The sequence below is a fragment of the Lissotriton helveticus genome, chromosome 8, assembly GCF_964261635.1.
Source record: "Lissotriton helveticus chromosome 8, aLisHel1.1, whole genome shotgun sequence".
Taxonomy (NCBI): domain Eukaryota; kingdom Metazoa; phylum Chordata; class Amphibia; order Caudata; family Salamandridae; genus Lissotriton; species Lissotriton helveticus.
Window position 1 is genome coordinate 613,454,275 of NC_136069.1, and position 20,098 is coordinate 613,474,372.

The window sequence follows — 20,098 nt, forward strand, 5'->3', positions numbered from 1 at the left end:
CACAACAGTAAAGGCATGTATGGCAATCGTGCACCGTGCAATATGAAGCATGATCCCTGCACAGCCTGTGCCAGATCAAGGAACGGTGCTTAAAAAACTCATACTTTGTCCTGTCTCACTTAAACCTAAGAGCATGGAAATAAAAAAGGTCCATAAGATAGTTTGAAAGATACAGCAACACTCTAGACACAGGGAATACCATGAAAGGTCAGTACAAGAAAAGTGACTGCCAAAGTCAGTCACAGCACATAATTAACTTTTTTAAGAGCAGTACAGAATGTGAGTGTTAAACCTCCCACTATAACTATTGTTGCCGATGTGGGAACACACTGGAACCTATGAAATTATACAGCCGAACATTTTGCATTCATTCCACAGCTATGTGCAAGACCTCATTTGTGTTTCCAAATGAAGACATTATTAGACACATAAATACAAAAAAGAAATAGAGATAAATAAAAGATCACATATGATCAAACAAAAGGAGCAATAGCCGTAGCTTTGCAAATAGAACTAGCACAAATAGGTAGAGTCTGTATCACAGTAGGTAATTGAAGAATCATAAACACAGCAATGACCACTGATGTTGTAGTGAAAACATTTATACCACATACAAAAACCCACTGGTAAAGAGAGGTGTGGCGCAGCCTCCAGCTACCAGCTCCACCAACCGTTAAAATACAAACAGCATTCTACATTCCATTGTACATCAGAAAAGAAGGTAATAATATTCTAAGACTCCTAGCAACAGAATGGCATCAAGTAAATACATAGCTACACAACATTCCCCTTTTTTACACACACATATATATGTATATTTATATATATATATTTAAATATACACACACATATATATATATATATTTTAATACATAATACATAATACAAATTACGTAAAGCAAAACAACAACAAAACTATAAATAATTTACTTGCCATAACAACTTCTAATACGATAAACTAAAAGGAGGTCTCATAATAAACATAAGATCCTAAATACTTACAAAACATATTCCTTCAATATCTCAGGTAATTTGATTTCTCTTTTTGCTTGATGTAATACCTGGCTGTCACAGGGATAATCAAACAAAACATTATTTGAAGCAATTTGTTCTTCATTTGCCCACTCCTTGCTGCAACATTGTCAAATCTGTAGAAAGTGATTTTGTTATCTTCCTGAGCATTTTCGTAAGAAACATCAGTGGAATGTTCTTCTTGCATTGGAGTTAACTCTTCTCTTTGTGATTTACTTGTCAAATACTTTTCTCTACTAAAGACTGTAATGACATCTCTGTCCCTGACAAACTCCCAGATGGCCCAGAATCAGAACTGTCAAAACATCTTGGTACCAACTCATCATCAAAATAGTAACCATCAACACTATCCTACCGGAACATTTTCTCCTGACCTGGTTTAAGAACTTCTACAGAACTCTTATTCCACCAACCTCTTTTGTGTAGTAACAGGGCAGTACGAGACGCTCTTTCCACCTGCACCGGTGTTGGGAATTTCGAAGCCCCTTTAAAACCAACATTGAGTTTCTCAATACATACCCAATCTCCCTTGTGAACCACTTTAGGTTTAACTCTGTGCACTTTGTCATGATAGTCGTTGCTGCTGACAAGCTTTGCACTCAGATTACCTTTGACTTTCTTTACAACTTTCCATAACTCATCACTTCCAGTAGCTGACTTTCTAAATGTTGGTGTCATGAGTGAACGACTAACTTTCCCTCCTATAAAAAAATGGAGCAACGCTCGTTGCTGAGTTTTGTTTAACTCTAAAGTTTTTCCTTAAGAAATGTAAACACATTTTGGTTATTAGCTAAAGCAGCCTCAATACCCTCTTTCAAAAATCTGTATGCCCTCTCAAATTGACCATTGGCACTAGGACAATATAAAGGCCCCCCCTTTCTGCTTGGATACAGCATTTCTTTAGGAAATGCAACATCTTTAAAGAAATAAGCTGCACTCCATCATCAGTCATCAGCATATTTGGAAACCCTTCATTCTGAAATGTTTCTTCCAACAATTTAATCGCCTCATCAGTAGTGGGATTACTCACAAAGACATACTAGATCCATTTTGAAAAGGTGTCGATCAACCCAATCAAAAACCTTTTGCTTGTCCCAAAACATTGTATGGACCAGAGAAGTCAATGGAAACTGTATCTTATGCTTTCTGTGGAACTGCTTGTGAATCAGATAGTTGACAAGAAACTTTCTAATGCTTATCTGAATTAACACATATAGGGTACACACCAGTTAATATTTGCACTGCTGCATCCATGCCTGGGCACCAATAATGTAGTTTAAGCACTTTTTTAGTATTAGACACACCAGGATGTCCAAGGTGAGACAAAGTAATACATTTTTGTCTAAGAACGATTAGCGGCACAAACAAGTCACAACTTAACGAAATACCGATCTCCACACTCAACTTTTGCAGCAATCCTGATAAGCAGTCAGCTATAACATTACTGCGACCAAATATATGTTTTATTTAAAAATTAGTCTTGCAACCTTGCAATAAGCCTCACTATTCTTGATGAAGCTTTACCCGATCTAACACCATCCATCCAAGGCTTTATGATCCATAAATAGCACAAATGATTTACCCCATAAGACATTCTTCAATTGTTCAACCACCCAAACACAAGCTAAGGCATCTTTTTTATTGTGCTATGATATAAATATACTCCTCTCAAAGCCCTGGAAATAAAAGAAGCAACTCATTTCTCTCATTTACAATTTGGATAAAAACAGCACCTACCCCAACAGTACTTGCATCCATTGTCACACAAAATTTCCCACTAGGATGAAATGATTTTTAGTGATGGTGCCTCTGCAATCAAGTTCTTAACTTTATCAAATGCATCTTCATGCTGTTTGGACCACACAAATGGCACATCTTTCTTCAAACATTTTCACAACAGCTCCACACAAATTGCATAATCATTCACAAATCTCAGATAATATTCTCCTAGTCCTAAAAAGGACCTCAACAATTCTTTGTCAGATAGCATTCATTATGGCACTGACCAAATCAGTTTTAAGAAGAATTGCCTCACATGTAATCTGATGACCTAAGTATTCAACTTCTTTGACAAAAAACGTGTGCTTACTTCTGCTGACAGTCATCCCTCTCTTTTCAAGAATCTGCAAAACACTCTCCAAAAATGTATCATGTCCTACAGATGTTCTTGCAAAAATCCGGAAAATGTACTGGTACACCTGCACCCAACACAGATCCTGGAACAATCTGCCTATTAGCTTTTGAAACATGCTGGCCACTGAAGCCAGCCCAAAATTTAACCTGGAGAACCTGAACATACCAAATGGAGTAACAAACGCTATTAAATCTCATTACTCTTCTTTCAGAACCACCTGATGGTATGCTGATTTGAGATCAATAAAGGAAAAATATTTGGCTGCATTGACGGAAGCCAGCAACTCCTGAATTCTTGGCAGAGGATGGCAATCTATCACAATTATTTTATTTAATAATCTAAAGTCAGCACACCAAACCAAGTTCCCATTTATTTTTAAAGCTATAGCTACAGCCAAAATTCACTCTGAACTGTTTGTAGGTTCAATAATTTATTCAAGGCAACATATTCAGATGCTGTTTGAGCTGTTGATGAACTGCCAAAGGTTCTATATGCACTTAAGGGCCAATTACGATGGAGGTCCAACCTCCATCGTCGGTTTCAATTCGGACAGGCTGATTATGCATCAACCGGTCAGAATTGAAACTGGATGGTCATTTCGGCTGGATTCCCATGGGCTAAATGAGCCTGTTGACCAGTCGGAACTGGCTCGTAATCCCAAAGGGCGGGTCTTTCAGCCCTTGGGATTACGATGCACAGTTTCCGGCATGGTTTCCATGCTGGCCTGTCCAACATGGAAACCATGTCAGAAAGCGCGTTTGGGGGCCCCAGCAGGGCCCCCTTGTGTGTGCGGCCCCTGATTGGGGCCGACGGGACACCTATAGTGCCTCCTTGTTGATATGCACCTTGTGGCAAACAACTAGAGGTGCCTGCCACGGGGTGCAGGGCTGAACAGCACCTCCAAATGCTCTATGGGAGCATGTATTACAACTGGTTTATGGCCAAAATACATGCTCCCCAAGGGAGATGTAGGAATGCAACCACACCGTGTTCGGTCGCATCCTAATAAGGTGGTCGGCCGGTCCCAGGACCTAGACAGTGGCTGCCCGACATAGTAATTAGGCCCTTTATGTTGTATAGGAAACACCCATTTTTTTTTAGCTTAATCCAGTGGGTGAATCCTCTAACCTGCCCTACTTTATCTGCAGAAACAGTACCATACTTTACAATTACCCTTTCAACATTAGACTGTTTTCTACCTACATGATTCAAGGTAACATCTATTAAAATAATCAGCCTATCAGTTCCTAGGCACAGCATCACTCTATGTTTGCCCAAATCATGCCAACCAACAATATCCTTAGCATTGGTAGCCATGTATATTTTATTTTGCATAATTCATCCCTGAAACTCCAACCTGTCCTCAAACTACCCTAAAATGTAAATAGCAAAACTGCCAGATGCTTTAGGGTTAACCTCTGTCTTATTCAAACTTATATGCTTCCTCTTGTCTCTAAAACTAACTTTGAAAAGTATAGTAATTGGAGAACCTCCCCTATATGTACCACACCTAGTCGTGCCTTGAATCTTGCATTGATAGCATATACAATATAATCATACAATGTAGGAACCACATTTTCTAAGGTACTATTAACTTCTTCCACATTGTTGACACTTACTTCAGCACTAAACCATGAACTCCTGCAGACACTTTGGAAATGTCCCACTTTGTGACATTTACTAAATTTTCTTTTAAGTGCTGAACACATGGGTTTGTTACTTAGATGTGACTTAATACCAATTTAGAAGCAGGTAAGATTATCCATATTACCATTTCCTTTCATTGTTTTCCTCTTCCTTTGCACACTACACACCGGCAAGCTTGCCTTTTCCACCTCAGGCCATAAAACACAAGACAAGATAGATATTGGCAATGTATAACAACACAGATAGCTTAGGATTTCGACACCCCAAAAGCCTTTCTTGAATTTTCTTGAATTCACAATTAAATACAGATTGGTCCCTTCTATAAATGTCAACATTGTGCCCAAAGTCACAATTTGCAGCTAGCAGCCGTAATGCTGCAACATACTCCTACGCAAACCGTTTTCTTTTATTGAAGCTATGGCGTTTCTTTCATGACATTTGGCTCTTCAATAAACTGTTTTTTAAGAATAGATACTACCTCTTTAAATACAATTCCATGGTACATCCTCACTCACTGGCACAGGAATTGGTTGTAAGTTTTCAAAAATCTCAAAGCAGCATTACCCAAAAAATAGAATAACAATCTAGTTTCCTTTCAGCTGAAAATCCCTTGCCATCTATAGCTGCTAGATCATTTTCAGAAGTCTTAAACCATTTTTGTTCCAAATTAAAGGTGGTTTACCTGGTGTTTGTAAACATAGATTTGGTTGATTGAACATCTGTGAGTTCGCCATAGCACTTTCTTATTCTGCAGGAAAACAACAAAACTATCCCTAAAAGTGCATGCAAATTAATAATGTAAAATGCGCCAATTTTAGCTTGACATTTGCTCCACACTTGCAATGCCAGCTGATATAGACCTACTCAGTTTTAAAGTTGCAAATACCTCAACAATTGTTAAATTTTGAAATGGTCCTCAGCATTAACTTCCTGTGCATTTGTAAAGTAAACCACAATAAAGTGTGTGTGTCATTGAAGAAACAGGTGTGAAAGTGTGGAAGTTATTGACTGAGCAAACAGCAAAACAGTGTAAACTATTGAAGTGTGCAAGTCGCTGACTCCAACGTGCAAGTAAAATTAACTGAAGTTAAGTGTGCGCGCCACTAATACAACACACCTCTCCTAACTCAAGTATTCCACAATGTATGCGTGAGTGTCACAGTCGAAACAGATATGAAAGTGTGCATGTCACTGACTTCAATGTGCAACTAAGACAGAATGCAAAAGGGTGTCCACATCACTCCTAGGTGCTGTTCCAACACTGGAAGATAATACCCCAAAATGGCTGGTATGTATGACAAGTGTGATTTGATGTCGTGCGTGTGCTCTGGCTGGAACACAGCTATCTTCTGGCACTGCCACATTGTTGTCCGCCAGGGGAAGCAGGGTCACAGACCAGTCTTCCCCCGGGGTGCTGCGTGCATTTGGAAGAAGGACATGCTAGGGTGGGGGTCAAGGGGATGGGAAAGGGGAGACATTGGGGTGGGCATATAGGTGCAGGAGGAGCAGTCCCAGCCTCTTCCTGCACCTTGGCATCACTGGGGAGTGTTGTAGAAAGTTAGTGGGTTGTTTACAGTAGCGTAGTGGTAGGTGGGAGTAATTACACTCGGTTGAATGTTGCGAGCAGAGGAACATTGGAGCATTTCAGCTTGTTTCAATTACCTGGTTGCGAAGGGCATATCGGAGCCTGATCACAAGGCGGTGCAACTGACACTCAGGGCACTGGGGCAGGCGGGCTGCGTAGACCTGCTGCTGTCCGGTGTCCAGCACCAAGCAACGGTTGGCATGGTCCGACCCCCACGGTCCACCTCGGTGGGTGTTGCGGCAGCGGTGGCGGTGTGCCAGGAAGAGCCACCACTGTCAAAGAAATAAGCAGGAGCCAAGGGACTGGGCCAGCCCAAGCGGCAGCAAACAAAGCGCAGAGGCTGGAGACAGAGCCTGCCCACGCGGTTAAATAACAACTCGCTCCTCGTTATGACAGTGAGCCAAGGTGCGGGGCTGAACACAGTAGAATGCAGCATGCAGGTATGAGGCCAGGGGAGGATAGCCACCCCAGTAATGTTCTGCATAATGTGGGACCAGCCCAGCAACACTTTGGAACTGGCAGGAGCCAGAGTAGAGAATAAATCCAAGGAGAGGAGGCACCACTGGACCTCACGTGGAGGCCTCTCCTTGGACATATGCAGGGAGGGGATGAGGGCAGGATGCTGCCAACCATTCTAGGGACAAACAGGGGGGCAGGGGCCCAGGTAGACACCCACTATTTGCCAGGGGGGAGTAGGGAGGTTGACAGTAGCAGGGTGATGCCCTATTTTACCAAGGTTGGAAGGGTTAGATTTAGAAGCCATGATACAAAGGTGTATAATCCAGGAGACAGAAAGCAAGTGGGGTGAACTGTGTGCAGTCAAGGAGGGCAGAGGGCTAGAGCCCATGGGCGGGGGATCACCCCCACTGTGGAATGTAGAAGTAGCTCCAGAACAGGACCCAGGATCAGAGGGGGAAGGGGCAAGTGGGTGTGTGTTAGGAGACGCCACAGGAGGGCTCAGGGACAGCCATGACAGCGGAAAGACCCAGTGGTGCTGGGGCCTCCTCAGGTTGGAACAGCCTGAGGGGGGCACAAACTGGCAGCTGAGGCGGGAACATCTGCTGGACTTTAGGAAAGCAATTAAAATCTTCCTCTTTCCCTCCGTCTAGCCTCTTTTTATCTTCTTTCCTCTTGGTGGCATCTTACTGTTTTGGTGCTTAGGTCCGTTATTCTGATGTTGGCAGCACCGGGACGCCTCTTTGCTGGGGCAGCTGCGCGCTACACAAATTAGTTAACATAACATAACAGACGTGGTGATTCACGCAGTTGCAGCAGCGGCTCCAGCGTCAAGTGCGAAGGACAGCGGGGCAAAACAGTTAATTGGCGCATGTGTCCAGATGGGCAAGGTAGAAGGGAGTTAAGGAAAAGAGGACAAAGGGGAGGAAAAACACCACTAGAAGCTGGTATACATGGGCCTGGCAATGCCTTTGGGGTCACACCTATCTGACAAAAAAAAATTGGATGTGGAAGCACAAATACGTCAACGTATTCAAGTGGCTCCATAGGGAGATCCAGGCAAAAGAAGGATCAAAAGAGGAAGAGTGGGATCTGACGAGGAGGCCCAGGGCTCCCATCATCATGGAGAACTGGACCTCAGCCTTCCTCATATATGCCAGTATTTACTGTGAGAAACATTTAGACAGGGCAATCACATTACTGAAATATATGAATATCATACAAAAGGCGCAGAAGCACTTCGGGGGCTTCCCATGGTTGAGTTATGATGAGGAGTTTTTGCCAGAATCAGTATTAACACTGACAAGCCATGGGGAGAGGTACATCAAGAACTGTTGATGCAATGGATGTCATCCACGCAGTCAACGGCATCTACCCATATGGCTAGCAGCCTACCAGTGATGTATCAGTCTTTTCCAGCGCGTCCCGTCCAGTCAGGGGCAGAAGGGGCTAATTTTACGGCAGGAAGTGCAGGTCCAACACCAAAGCAAGGGGGAAGCACCACAGGGGCATGCTGGAATTTCAACAAGGGTTTCTGTTCAAGATGCCCTTTCAAGTTTAAGCATGAGTGCTCCAAGTGGGGGGGTCAACACCCGCTCACAAAGTGTTTTACTCTGTCCACCCCAGCCGAGCAATGGAGGGCCTCTAAGGTCCAGGTACAGTCCGGGCCAAAGGGCTCCCACCCCAGTTAGGATCGAAGCCCTGAGCCTGTGGCTCTTGATTTACCCCGATAGAGAGGCTGCATTTAGGATTCAATGGGGTTTTATTGTAAGGTTTTCGGGTGGGGTACCAAGGTCCCAGAGAGCGAAGGTGGGCAGAGAATTTGAAATCAGCCTGAGAATTTCCAGAGATAGTAGCGGCGACATTGAAAAAGGAAGTTGAAGAAGAGAGGATAGCGGTTCCATTAGAAGATTGGCTGTTTGAGGATCTGATTATATCACCTCTAGAGGTGGTGCCGGAGAAAGAACCAGGGGAGTACATGATGATCCATCATTTAACTTGGCCAGAAGGGAGGTCAGTCAATGACATCATTGCGGAGGAGGATTCAAGGGTGCTGTATGCTTCAGTTGACAATGCGATCGCCTAGTGAGGTCGTGTGGGCAGGGGCCAGAAATAGCAAAATGTGATGTAAAATCGACCTTTTGCTTGCTGCCTATACACCCTGCGGATTTCTCGTTGTTATGGATGCAGTTTGAGGGTGGACAAGGTCCTGCTGATGGATTGTGCGATTTCTTGTGCACTCTTTGAGATGTTCAGCACTTTCTTACAGTGGGGTTTCACGAAGAATAGTGGTCACAGGAAGTGTCTCATTACCTGGATGACTTGCTGTTCGCAGGGAAGGGAACTTCAGGAGAGTGTGGGAAGGTGCTGCAGCAATTTCAGGAATTGGCACAGTCCTTTTGGGTCCTGTTAGCACCAGAAAGCAGGGCCCAGCTGTAGACTGACTTTTCTGGGCATTGAATTGGACTCAGTTCAATGGATGGCGAGACTACCTAGTGAGAAAGTGACCGACGTACAGGCTTTTCTGCTGTGGTTAGTAGGGGAGAAGAAGATTGACCTGAGAACAATTCAACAATTGATGGATTTCCTTAACTTTGCTTGTCGGGTGGTGAGAGCGGGGAAACATTCTGCCATCGCCTCGGCATGGCCATGTCTGGGGCAGTGCTGCCACAGCACAGAGTCAGGATTTCAATGGGAGTCAGGGCAGATTTGAGGGTCTGGCAGGCCTTTCTGGTAGACTTCAGTGGAGTGTCCTTGGGTTTTCTGGAAGACAGGACGATCTGGCAGGTTCAAATGTTTTTGGATGCAGCAGGGGCCTATAACTTTAGGGGTGTTTTGGGGTGGACGTTGGTGCACGGAAGGATGGCCGGCACATTGGTTGAAGAAAGGACTGAGCATAGCATTCTTGGAGTTTTTTCCACTGTTGGTAGCACTGGAAGTGTGGGGCACAGTACTACAGAATAGGATGGTCTTGTTCCATGAGGACAACATGACGGTGGTGGAGCTAGTCATGGCTGTTGGGATCCTCCATTGGTTTCCGCATACCCCTAAAAACAAGGTTACAAGCAAATTCATAGATATGGGACTTACCTTTGCGAAGCGCGAAATCACACGACGCTGGAAGGCACAGACGGGTCCAGCAGATGCTAAATGGCGCACTGAGCTCCTTAAATGGGCTGGTGGGGAGAGCACATTGAGGTTCCAATTGGCACGGCGACAGCAGAATGACAAGGCTTTAGAGACTGCGCATGCGTGGGAGGCCCTGGTACAAACATTACGTGACTACGATACACGACACGTCCCGGAAGACTAACACTATGACTGGACTATACCCCTATAACATGACAGGTACACTGCACGATTCCTTAATTGACATCTCCTGTGCTTCAGACTCACAACGACCGGACTATTAACAAAGCACCGATGGTGGGAACCGGGAGGGGGGGGGAGTTAAATTTCACTTTCGCATTCCCCTGTGCACTAAGGAACAAATAGATAGGATTGCCCTTTACAGGATTGTATTCCGTTGACCATGTTCATTCTGGGGGCCAACATCTAGCACTCTATTGTACGGACCCACTTAAAAATTATTGGGGATATGGGAACTGTGACAATTGTTGTATGCTTTGTGACCAAAATCCAATAAAATTTGTTAGAAAAAAAATAAAATTACGGTGGTGGAGCTAGTGAACAGGCAGAAAGAAAAGGAACTTGAGGATCTTGCACCTGCTGCAAAGGTTTATGTTGCAGTGCTTGAGATGGAATGAAGTAGTTTTGGGCAAAACACGTTCCAGGGGCAAGTAACGACATTGTGGATGCTTTGTCTCATTTGCAGTAGCCGCGATTCCAACAACTGGCACCTAGAGCGGGCTCATGCAAGACAGAGCTGCCGAAAGGCATCTGGGTCTGGGGGGAGTGAGAGTGATAGGCCTGGTTGAAAAATCTCTGCTGGAGTCTACAAGGTGGAGCTACAGGGTGGCATGGGCTGAATCTGGAGGTTTCATGGGACAGACCATAGATGCAAGGAACATGACAAGACAGGACACTCAGCAGGGAGTTATGCGTTTTGTTTTAAGTGGTATTGATAAGAGTTTGGCACAAACGACAATAGCGGGGAAACTGTCAGAGATCTCACTCTATAGCAAACTGTAACTAGGTTTTGATCCTGCAAAGGATGAGATTCTGAGTAGGATGTTGAAAGGTTGGGGGTGTGAACGTGGGGTGGGTGGGAGGGATCCCAGAGGGAGACCATAATGTTTGAATTGTTACAGAGTTTACTGGGGGTGTTGCCAAGCTGTTGTTACGACAATTTTGAGGTTTCAGTATTTCGTTTATGCATGATGTGGATGTTATTTAGGGCTTTCTGGGTATCAGAATTGTTAGATATGGGTCAATAGTCAGGAATAACGTATGATGAACTGAGATTGGATCAAGGCCGACTGGGGATTTGGATGGGTCATTCCAATACAGATCAGGCTGAGAGGGGTAGATGGGTTTGGTTGAATGAGAGCGGATGCAGTGGTGTGTCCCGGTGCAAGAATGGCGGGATTTCTTAGCAAGAGCAGGAAGGCCATCGTGCGGAATTTTTTGTCAGAGGACAGGCTGACAGCGCTTCAGATGATGGCAGTGTTGCGCATGGCGTTAGGCATTTGGGCAGGGTTCCGGCCAGATATGGCATGCATTCTTTTTCCATTGGTGCAGCTATGGCGTCAGTACATTTGAGTTCATCCTGGACAGAATATGACAGATTGAGAGATGGAGGTCTAGGTGCTGCAAGAGATATGTGCGCAAGTAAAAGGGGGTTATTTTGTGGGGGGGGCAGGAGTGGGACAAGAGGTGTTGGTTTTGTGCGCTGATATATATTCTCTTTTGCCACAGCTTGTGTTGGCAGCCCAAGAACCAAGACGGTTACCTGGATCGTGGCACATTCTTTCGGACATTGGGTGAAAATATATGCAGATAGGCAGGTCTGTGGTTGTAACCTGGGTCTGAGGAGCAGCCATCAGGAAGTTCACTGGTGGGGTAAAGGAGGGATGCGGTGTGGGGCTTTATGGCCATGGCTGACGAAGATGGTATCACAAAGAGGCTGTTCCGATATGTTGGTCCTCCACTTGGGCGAAAATGACTTGATAGGGTTATCTGGATTGGCAATTTTGCAGCATATGCAGAGAGATTTGGAGGTGCTACAATGCAACTTGGCAGGAACGTGCTTAGTATGGACCGAATTTGTGCAGCGAAAAGTGTGGAAAGGGGTGGTTAAACACGCAGCTGTGGAAAAAGCCCACAGAAAATTGAACAGGACAATGAGGGTTTTCTGCCAAACTAAAGACATTAAGGTGATTGCTCAGGTGGGGCTTAAATTGGAAGAGTAATTGTTGTTCAGGAACGATGGAGTGCACCTTTTGCAGCTAGGCAATGCCTACTACATGATGGAGATGCAGGAGGTGATCAGTAGGTTGTGGAACAAATCCATCTGGTGCCGCAGGGAAGAAAGGGAGTGAAGTGAAAGGTGCACAGGGGAGAGATGTGGGGCAGGTAACCCCCCGACGGGAGTTTCCTGGTTGGTAGTACTTTGGTGGGGTGGTGAGTAACATACAGGCGCATCTTCAAGCCCTTCTGGGGAAACAGGTGACTGATGGTTCGAGGATGGAGAGAATGAATGAAGGGATGGATGAAGGGGACATTTTATAGTTAATGATGTTTTGGTTAATGTTAATTGTTACAACCTTGTCCTAATTAAATGGCCTTTTGCGCTTCAAGTAACAGCTTGTGGTGCAATTAATGCACGATGTCGGCCCCCGGGGGAAGCAGGGTCGCAGACCATTCTTCCCCCGGGGTGCTTCGAGCATTAGGCGGAAGGACATGCTGGGAAGGGAGTCAAGGGGTTGGGCAAGGGGAGGAATTAGTTGGGTTTAAAGGCGAAGGAGCGGTGGTCTCAGCCTCTTCCTGCACCTTGGCATCACCGGGGAGTGTTGTCGAAAGTTAGTCCACCCACCCACTCTACAGGTTTTAGGGCAGGGGATACGGGTGAGTGCGCATGCCAGTTTAGGACAGGTTGTGGGCGTTTGTAGGTTGGCAGTACTTTGGAGGGGTGGTGAGTCACATACAGGCTCATCCACCCCTCGGGGGAACAGGTGACTGAAGGGGGGGCTGCAGGATGCAAGAGAGCAACGGCAGGAAATCCAAGAGAGGTTGTTGGAAGAAAGGTGAAGATGAGAATGGAGAGATGGAGGAAGTCGCAGATTGAAACGGGATGAGTGCAACAAGTGTGATGGTTTGAGGATGGAGAGAATGAATGAAGGGATGGATGAAGGGGACATTTTATAGTTAATGATGTTTTGGTTAATGTTAACTGTCTCAACAGCGGGTGGAGTAAAAGTCATAGCGGGAGAATTGACGGGTCAAAAAAGTGATAACAGGAAATCGATAAAACCTGCAATAGACTGTAAAAAAGCAGGTTTAGAAGCTTTAAAGTGCAAATGCGAGGCAAAAGAACCAGATAACTTTTTCAAGACAGAGAGAGTTTGGGTACTGAGAAACCCTCACTGCAAAGTAAAACATACAAACTTCTGCTACAATACAGACTACAACTTCAACTTTAGTGCTGTTAATAGTCAGTTGTATCAATATCTCCTGCATTCACAACCCTGCCAAATTACAACTATAAATATAAAAAAGAGAAACTCAACAAATAATCAGCACATGAGTAGAATAACAGAATCAATACAGGAGGGAACAGAGGAGAAAACGCCTCAAGATTTAAATAGTCTTTCAAAAAGTAAAGCCGGACCCAATTTTGAAACAGAACCACTGAAATCACTGCAACCAGAAACACAGCCTAACACAGCGAAATCCTTCTACAGTTTACGGAATAGAAAGTTCTTAAGTCAGGAGCAGTTTCCGAAGGGCATCACCCCAAGAGTGAGCAGAAAAAAAACAAAAAACCTCACTTAAGGCACACCTAAAGAATAATTCAGAGAAGGGAGAAAACAACTTGGAGAAACAGCGAGCAGCTCCTATTCTAGCGGGAAAATCAAACACAGGTAGCGTAAAGAAAGGGAGAAAATCTAGATCTAAGAGAAAGAACTTGGCAGAGAGCATAAGTTTAGAAGAAATCTGGAAAATTAAAGAAGGTAGTTCGGAAGGAAGAGTGGCAACTCATATGGCGGAGGGGGGCGCAGACCCCTCTGCGGCAGCAGCAGCAAACATAACTGCAAACACAACTGAAGATGTTGAAGACAGAGAGGACGATGAACTTAGGCCTGTAGAGTTTAACAAGGACATAACAAAAACCCATACAGATGAACTTCTTGAAAAAATATGGGTAGAAATGAAAGAGAAATTCTCCATTTCAGAATCAAAACAAAATAAAATACAGGAGGTCTGCGAGAAATTGGATAGCAAGCTGAACGCACTAGGTGACAGAGTAACAGCGGTAGAAAATGAAGTCTCCAGTTTGGACAAAAGGGTGGAGAAAAATAGAAAGGAAATAAACTCTTTGAGATTGGAAAATAAAACCGTGAATGAGAAACTGGAATCCCTAGAAAACCAAGCGAGGAAAAATAACATAAGAATCCTAAATGTGCCGGAGAATCAAGAAGGCAAGGATGTAAAAGTGTTTGTAGTGGCACTCCTGATGGAACATTTCCCATGGGCAGACAAAGAAACTCTAGAAGAGGACATACAGAGAGTGCATAGGGATCCCTATGGAAAAAGCAAAGAAAGGAAAAATCCTAGAAAGATTCTAGTCAATTTTAAAACGTATATGCTGAAGGATAGGATCTTGGGAGAAGCATTGAAAAAAGGGACGTACAACAAAGACAGTTGGAACTTTAAAATAAGATCAGATATGTCAAAAGCCTCTCAGACCAGGCAGTGGGAACTGGGAAATCTAATGTCTGAACTTCAACAACTAGGTGCCACGGTGCAAATGAAATTTCCACCCTCATTACGGATCATGTGGAGAAATAAAATGCGCAATTTAAGAGAACCTGAAGAGGTGAAAAACTTGATAGAGCAAATTAAAGACCAAATAAGCGCAGAAGAACCTCTGAGTTAAATGTTCACAGATAAATCATACAGATTACCTAATAGCCAGGAAAACATGGCATAAATATGAAAGAGCTATAAACCAACCAACAAATTTCATTATTTTAACTGTATATAGATAAAAATCACGGGGAGGGGATCGGGAAGCCAAAAGGGTTATGAAGGTAACCGAAGGAGAAGAAGATGGAGGCTTCCCCGGGGAGGGTAACTTTAAAGCACGACTTAGTAAGTACAAAACTACACGAAAAAGGGTGGGGAGCAAAATAGGGGAAAAAAAACAAAAAATTCCTCATATGCGAATACTCGGGAAACTAAAACAACAAGGAGTGAAACATAACTTACAAAAAGTAAACAGAATAAATGGGGAGTACACATAGGAATGTAAATATTCTATCCTGGAATGTAAATGGTTTGAGAACAAAAAGCAGAAGAAATAAAATCTTAGAGTATATCAGAACTGGGAAAAGCGAGATAATAATATTACAAGAAACTCACCTGTTAAAAGAAGAATGGGATCAAATAATTAAGAACCTATGGTGGGTAGACACTCTAATATGCACAACGCAACAATGTAATATAAAGGGAATAGCAATAATCTTTAAAAAGTCATTAAAAGCCACTATAACCAGTTCAGAAGTAGATAATAAAGGACGATGGGCCATAGCCAATGTCAGAATAGGAAATTCTCCCATTACTATCACAGGGTACTATGGTCCGAATTTGGATGATCCTGATCCGCTGCGAAAACTGTACTCACAACTACTACTAGCTACCTCTCCCATAATATTGGGAGGAGATTTCAACTTAGTGATGGACCTAAAACTAGATAGATCACCACCGAGTAGACATACTAACTTAAAAAAAATGAGACAATGGATTGGGACTTATAAAAGGGACCTAAATTTGGTAGACATCTGGAAAAACAAAGGAGAAAAGTCACAACCATTTACTCTATATAACAAAAAACTGGGACACAAATCCAGGATCGATTTCTTTCTGGTTAGCAATGAACTATCAAAGAAAGTGAAAAGAGTATCTCACTTACCAGCTCACCTCTCAGATCATTCAGCAGTACAGCTAGAACTACAAATCATGGATAACATAACCGAAAGGAGATTCACAGTCGAAAGAGTTTTGCTGGAAGACGAAGAGATCGTAAAGGAGCTGGAAACTGAAACAAATATCTTCTTTGAGTTAAACGCGTTAGGTACCACAGAACAAATAACTTGGGATACTTATAAAGCTGTCATAAGGGGTAAACTCTTGAGCTTAGGGGCACACAAAAACAAACAAGCAAAACAGGAGATCTTAGACTTGGAATCAGAGATCAGATTCTTAGACATCGATATATCCACAGAACAAGAGGAGGAAAAGAAACAAGATCTTCTTAATAAAAGACAGACTCAAAAAGACAAAATAGATCAAATTTTGGAAGAAAGGTTACAGAAGAAATGGGATTCTAGCAAACTGGCGAAACATGAGTTTGGTGAAGGTTGCGGAAAATGGCTAGCGTGGAAGCTTAAATCGGATCTAGCTAAAAACAAAGTGGAAAGCATTATCCCGGATGATCAAACAATTCCTTCCTCTGATGAAAACATTATCAAGTACGAATTTTGGAAATTTTTTAAAGACCTATACACGGAAGACATAAATCCCTTGGATCAAATGATAGGCTCTTACTTGAAAGATGCAGCACTTCTAACACTCGATGAGAACGAAAAAGAAGCTCTAGATAAGGAAGTTCAAGAAGAAGAAGTGGCAGAAGCCATTAAAAGTTTGAAAAGGGGAAAAGCCGCAGGGCCAGACGCCTTACCAAACGAATTATACATGAAGCTGAAAAACTCTATACTCCCTCATATAACCAAACTAATTAACCTAATTCTAACGCAACGAAAAACCATACCAGACTCCTGGAACGATGCTATAATTACAATCATTCTGAAACCCGGCAAGAACCCTCTCAAATGCGAGTCATATCGCCCAATTTCATTATTAAACACAGACTATAAAATATTTACTAAAATAATGGCAGCACGACTAGGGAGAGTAATGTCAAAACTATTACATCAAGACCAAAAAGGTTTCATAAAAGGAAGATATCTACATGAAGTAACACAAGAACTCTTAACTTCAATAGATATTGCAACAAATGAGAAATCTCCACTTACCATACTCGCTGTTGATGCCGCAAAGGCTTTTGATAGGGTCAATTGGGCTTTTCTTGAGAATGTCATGGTCAAGAACAACTTCGGACCTCACTTTATTAATATGGTCAACCAGATTTATAGGGATCCAAGATCAAAGGTCCTAGTTAATGGTAGCTTAACAGAAAATATAAAGATAACCAGAGGAACGAGACAGGGGTGTCCACTCTCCCCTTTACTATTCAACTTATATATCGAACCACTGGCAAATAAGCTAAGAAATAACAATAAAATCATTCCATTCAAATATGGCTTATGGGAGAAAAAAATCGCTCTCTACGCGGACGACCTAATGATTTTCACTGAGGATTACCCAATAGCTAAGGCAAGTATTGAAAAAACTTTAAAGGCATTCGGAAAAATATCAGGATACCTGGTAAATCAAACGAAGACAGAAGTCATGACATGGAACACAACCTTTCAAAGCAATTTTATAAAAAACGAAATAAGGTACTTAGGAATTCTAATAAATCATGATATAGCGAAGACTGCAAACAGAAACCTAAACAAAGTTGCCGGAGAGGTAAGAAAACTGCTTGAGACATGGACCTCTTTACCGTTGAGCCTGATTGGGAGATCGAATATAATCAAGATGACCGTCCTGCCAAAGTTTACTTTTCTATTCAACGCGATACCAATGGAATTTGGAAAGATGGAATTAGCTCGAGCACAAAGAAACATAACAAGCTTCATATGGGCAGCAAAAGGATCGAGGATTGCATGGAAAAAGATCAGGAGGAGCAAGAAAGATGGTGGGCTGGCCAGCCCAGATCTGGTGGAGTATTGTAGAGCTTTCCAATTCAAAAATATTAAAGTACTACTAAAAAATCATGAATACTACCCTAACTATCTCAAAGCAATCACAAAATCAGAGGATTACGTGTTGTTTAAGTTCGGACACCCCAAATACTTTAAAAAAATAAAGCTCAAGATATTAAGGGATGCAGCAAAAATGTGGACACAAATTAGAGGCATGCTAAAAATATCGTACTATAGCAAGTGGGCTCCAATCTGGGAATCTCCTGGAACCCCAGAATGCTTAAGAGACACTCTCGCATTGGCACTGAAAAGAGCCAACATCAAATATTGGGGACAAATACTAAACGGTCCAATCTTAAAAACATGGTTAGAGCTGCAAGAAATAACAAATAATACTCTATCCAGATTTAAATATTATCAATTGTTAAGTTGGTCTAGAACTTTGCTCAGTATGAACGGTAATGAAAAATTGGAAGATGAAATGATCAAAACAACGCGACCACCGAAAGAAGTGGCAAAGTGGTACTGGGCTCTGATTACAGCCAACGATATTAATGTTAACATGGAAACCCAAATATGGGGGAAAGACTTTGAAATAACGGATCTGGATTTAATTTGGGAAAAATCAGTGGACAAATGCTGGTCCAACCTGAAATCTGCGGCTCTGAAGAGAAATCATTTATATACAATCCATAGAGCGTATTGGACACCAAAAAAACTCTCCAAATTTAAAAATGCTGGAATAAAGAAATGCCCCAAATGTGGAGAGGAAAAATCAGACGATATCCACATGTTTAAAAACTGCCCTCAATTGAAAGAGTTTTGGGACCAAGTCGGTAAGACCTTGAGTACTATCCTGTCCAAACAACTAACTGTGAGTATTACTCTTGTTCTTTTTGGGATATTAGACTCAGGTAATGAAGGGGGGCTCACTAAGGAACAGGAGAATCTCCTCTTTGTGTTAATAGTTCTTGCAAGGAGGGAGATTTGTATCAAATGGATAGGATCCACCTGCCCGACTCATGCAGAATGTCTGAACTCGGCAATAAGAATCAATAAACTGGACAAGTTATGTAATGGAAGCAAAAGATTTAAGTTTTGGGATAGTTTTGAAATCTTCTTAAACCCCAAATAAGTACCACACCTAAGTCCTATGATTAAAGCGATACATTTTCTGGTGGACAAGTATGGTACTTGCCGAGTAGCCAAGTTGGCTAGCTCCCCTCGATCAAAGCCAGAAGTTTTGGTATGTAACGAGTAAAGGATACTCCTCAAACCAACAAGAGGTCATAATTCCCCAAACAAGAGAGCTCAAGGGGCAGTGTCGGAAAAGATCAAAGAGGCAGACACCTTATACTCCGTAAGCATACAGTAATCGCAAGATGAGGACAAAAAAAAAAAAAAAAATGTTAATTGTTACCTTGTCCTAATTAAATGGCCTTTTGCGCTTCAAGTAACAGCTTGTGGTGCAATTAATGCACGATGTTGGCCCCCGGGGGAAGCAGGGTCGCAGACCATTCTTCCCCCGGGGTGCTTCGAACATTAGGAGGAAGGACATGCTGGGAAGGGAGTCAAGGGGTTGGGCAAGGGGAGGAATTAGTTGGGTTTAAAGGCGAAGGAGCGGTGGTCTCAGCCTCCTCCTGCACCTTGGCATCACCGGGGAGTGTTGTCGAAAGTTAGTCCACCCACCCACTCTACAGGTTTTAGGGCAGGGGATACGGCTGAGTGCGCATGCCAGTTTAGGACAGGTTGTGGGCGTTTGTAGGTTGGCAGTACTTTGGAGGGGTGGTGAGTCACATACAGGCTCATCCACCCCTCGGGGGAACAGGTGACTGAAGGGGGCTGCAGGATGCAAGAGAGCGACGGCAGGAAATCCAAGAGAGGTTGTTGGAAGAAAGGTGAAGATGAGAATGGAGAGATGGAGGAAGTCGCAGATTGAAACGGGATGAGTGCAACAAGTGTGATGGTTTGAGGATAGAGAGAATGAATGAAGGGATGGATGAAGGGGACATTTTATAGTTAATGATGTTTTGGTTAATGTTAATTGTTACAACCTTGTCCTAATTAAATGGCCTTTTGCGCTTCAAATAACAGCTTGTGGTGCAATTAATGCACGATGTTGGCCACCGGGGGAAGCAGGGTCGCAGACCATTCTTCCCCCGGGGTGCTTCGAGCATTAGGCGGAAGGACATGCTGGGAAGGGAGTCAAGGGGTTGGGCAAGGGGAGGAATT